Source organism: Stylophora pistillata, chromosome 9, assembly GCF_964205215.1.
Source record: "Stylophora pistillata chromosome 9, jaStyPist1.2, whole genome shotgun sequence".
Lineage (NCBI taxonomy): Eukaryota > Metazoa > Cnidaria > Anthozoa > Scleractinia > Pocilloporidae > Stylophora > Stylophora pistillata.
Genome location: NC_142527.1, coordinates 15,974,321 through 15,978,521, shown reverse-complemented (window position 1 = coordinate 15,978,521; position 4,201 = coordinate 15,974,321). Strand labels below are relative to the sequence as shown.

Genomic DNA, 4,201 nt, shown 5'->3' with positions numbered 1-4,201 from the left:
CAACTCACTCTGAATACACGCTCTTCCTAAAAGTATTTGCAAACAACCCATAAACACTTTTTTTTACTAGATTGCATTGAAATCTGTAACAAAACACAAAAATGTTTTGCAGGAAACACCCGGTGTTTCCTGCAAAACTTGGCCAGACAGTGAAATAAGTCAAGACTTCCTCATCTCACGCCGAAAACACGGTTTTGCAAAAAGTATCTGCAAAGAAGCCAAAACAATTTTTTTGACTAGATTGCATCGAAATCTGAAATAGAACGCTAAGATTTCGATGATACCCGATCTCTCCAGCAACATTTAGACAGAGAGTAAAAATTTGTTAAGGCTTTCTCAACTCAAGCTGAAAAGACAGTTTTCCACAATGTATCCACGAACAAGCCAAATCCAGACTTTTTGACCAGATTGTAATGAAATCTATAAGAAAAAACTAGAATTTAGTTTAAACACGATACTTCCTGCGAAATATGGCCACAGTGAGAAATGGGTCAAGTCTTGTTCAACTCAGGCTAAGAACTCGGATTTGCAAAAGGTATCTGCAAACTTGCCAAAACCAATTGTTTTCAATAGATCATTACAAAATATGTAAGATAACACTAACATTAAGGTTTAGAGTTAGGGTCAGCGTTAGGGTTAGAGTAAGGAATAAATAACGGTTGAGGGTAGGGTAAAGTAGAGATCGAGAAAAATCTAGGGTTAGGGTTCAATTTGATAACTTTTAGGCATAACTTTTAGGATAACTTTTAACGGTTAGGTTATGGTTAGGGTTAAATTACGATGACGGTTAGGAATAAAATTACAGTTGGGGTTAATTTGATAACTTTTAGACATAGGGATAGGTATAAATTAAAGTTGGGGTTAGGGTTAGGGTGAGGAATATGGATAGCATTTTCCTACATGCTACCTTTAGAGTCTAACCGGGTTCTGTTGGGGCAGTTTTTCAGGAGATGGCACGGGGTAGTTGTACGCGGAAAAGACGTGGCATACATAGAGTTTTGTCTGCGCTGAGCAAATTAAGAGAGAAGACCCGATCGCTCGGCGACCTTTGATGGGGCCGCCTTGACGGGGGAGCAACGAGCCAACGCGCGATAATTTGGTGGCCTTTCACTGGCTGAGCGTTAGAAAGAACGGAGGGTGCGGCATCGTCCGCTGGTGGGAGAGGCTTGTGGCCGGAGTTTCAGTTGTTTTACTGGCGACTGACTCCGATATCGGATAGCTACCTTGTTAATCCTGCCAGTAGTCATATGCTTGTCTCAAAGATTAAGCCATGCATGTCTAAGTAAAAGCACTAGTACTGTGAAACTTTGAATGCCTCATTAAATTAGTTATCGTTTATTTGATTGTACCCTTACTACTTGGATAACCGTAATAATTGTAGAGGTTACAGTTGCCAAAAGTCCCGATTGTCTTCGGAAGAGATGTATTTATTAGAGTAAAAACCAATGCAGATTTTGCCCGGTGTTGTGGTGAATCATAGTAACTAATCGAATCGTACGGCCTTTGCGCTGGTGATGTTTTATTCAAATATCTATCCCATCAACTGTCGATGGTAAGGTAGTGACTTACCATGGTTGCAACGGGTGACGAAGAATTAGGGTTCGATTCCGAAGAGGGAGCCTGAGAAACGGCTACCACATCCAAGGAAGGCAGCAGGAGCGCAGATTACCCAATCCTGACTCAGGGAGGTAGTGACAATATATAACAATACAAGGCTTTTGCAAGTCTTGTAATTGGAATGAGTACAACCTAAATCCTTTATCGAGGATCCATTGGAGGGTAAGTCTGTTGCCAGAAACCGCGGTAATTCCAACTTCAATAGCGTATATTAAGGTTGTTGCAGTTAAAAAGCCCCTAATTGGATCTCGGGATAGCCCGGCCGGTCTCCCCAAGGTACGTTACTGGACGAGCTTTTCCTCCTCGCAGAGACCTGAGTGTGCTCGGGATCTGGGATGTTTACTTTGAAAAAATTAGAGTTTTCAAATTAAGCCGGTGCGTGAATACCTAAGCCTGGAATAATGGAATGGGACTTTGGTTCTAAAAGGACGTAAAGACAGCAGAGTGACAATAACTCTCAAAAAAGAAACAACAACTTTCAATTTAAATTTACAAGACATGTCATGACATTGTCATGTCATCTTCAGTTGCAAATGAGCATTTAACTGTTGTACATTTGAATATAAACTCTGGGACGTTACACACTACGTGTCCGGGCTTACGTTACATTTGAATGTAAAAACGCGAAAAATGTAATTAGCACCCGCTTGACTAGATCAAAAATAAATAAATAAATATAGTAATAATAAAAATAGATTAGAAGACCAAGGAACAACATCATTAAAAGTAAAGAGACAATTCTAGGTTTTTCAATTGCTGATTAAGGATGGGTTCTTCCCACTTAGTATGCAATGCCTCTTTCATCTTAATTTGGTATTTTGAAGCGGCAGAATCTAAGATCGTGAAAGATTCAGTATCACAGGAATCAAGACAGGCCCTTGATGATTGCAGGTGCTTGCAAATATGCGAAGTTTTGAGAATACTTCTATCGAAGTAAGCAAAGCTGAGTTGGATTTGAATTTTCTTAAAAACTGTTTATCCTTCAATGTGTTTCCGATGTTCATCTGTTTTCAACTGCCTAACATAAGTAGACATGATGTCTATGCTATTCGAAAACGCCTATTAAGAAGTGCTATCGCCAAACGAAGAAAGGAACTCTGTAAGTTAACCATAGTAAGAGACAGATTAGCAGTGCATATTAATGGCATTGTCAGCAACATCGATGGATACATCCTCCATGGAACTATTAAATATAATGTAAAGAAGGCTGTGAAACGTGTTATCGCCACTCACGAGAAGAGACTTAAAAAGTTTAACGCGAAACGTGGTTCTACCGTTTGCTTCAACGGAGACAGTCACCAACCTCTCGTCGCACAATCTCACGTCCGAACAATTGGAAATACTTAAATATGGTCCTTCACACTCTATCTGTCCTCCTAACATTAGCAAAACGGATGTCTTCTCTTGTTTTGAGCTGATTAATCGCATCATGGTCAGAAATCTACTCGACAGAGAACTAAAGGAAAAAACTGGTCGCAGACCTTTTTCATCTTGCCCATTCGTACGTTTCTTCCCACCAACATTCTGCAGCGGACTTAAAAAAATGTAGGATACTAAAGGATTTGAGGAAGAACAAGGACATTGTAATACTGAAGCCTGACAAACAAAATGGCTTGGTATTAATGGACAGGAAAGCCTACGAAGAAACCATTTTTTCCATTATCAGAGACACTTCTAAGTTTAAGGTTAATGATAACGATCCTACAATACAAAGGGAGGGTAAGTTACAATGTTTTTTAAGAGCGCATAAAAATAAGGCCACTTAGAAAAAGATACGTGTGAGAGAATCTATCCAACTGGTTCTCAACCAGCCAGGTTTTATGGGCTACCTAAAATGCACAAGGCTCGGCAGCCTAATGAAACACCTCCTTTTCGACCCATAGTATCTTCAATAGGTACCTACAATTACTATTTATCTAAAATCCTTTGTAATCTTCTAGAGCCACATGTCCCGCGTGAATACAACGTCCGCGACACGTTTTCATTTGTACATGAAATCAACCAGTTATCAACCTTAGGGAAGTTCATGTTATCTTTCGATGTTGGGAGTTTGTATCTTTTGATGTCGAAACATGTCTTGTAAATTTAAATTCAAAGTTGTTGTTTCTTTTTTGAGAGTTATTGTCACTCTGCTGTCTTTACGTCCTTTTAGAACCAAAGTCCTATTCCATTATTCCATGCTTACGTACTCCCGCACTGCCTTGCTTTTAACACTCTCATTTTTTCAAAGTAAACGTCCCAGATCCCGAGCACACTCAGGTAAGAGCACACCCAGTCTCTGCGAGGAAAAAAAGCTTGGCTAGTAACCTACCTTGGGGCAGACCGGTCGGGCTATCCCAAGATACAATTAGGGGCTTCTTAACTACAACAGCTTTAATATACGCTATTGGAGCTGGAACTACCGCGGCTTCTGGCAACAGACTTAGCCTCCAATGGATCCTCGTTAAAGGATTTAAGTTATACTCATTCCAATTACAGGACTTGCAAAAGCCTTGTATTGTTATATCTTGTCACTACCTCCCTGAGTCAGGATTGATAATCTGCGCGCCTGTTGCCTTCCTTGGATGTGGTAGCCGTTTCTCAG

At 40.2% G+C, this 4,201-nt stretch overlaps 1 pseudogene; it reads left to right on the top strand.

Annotated features, from left to right (window-relative positions):
* Window positions 1–1,223: 1,223 nt before the first annotated feature.
* Window positions 1,224–2,097, top strand: LOC148723535 (small subunit ribosomal RNA; annotated as a pseudogene; the record flags this gene model as incomplete).
* Between the last annotated feature and the right edge of the window lie 2,104 nt (window positions 2,098–4,201).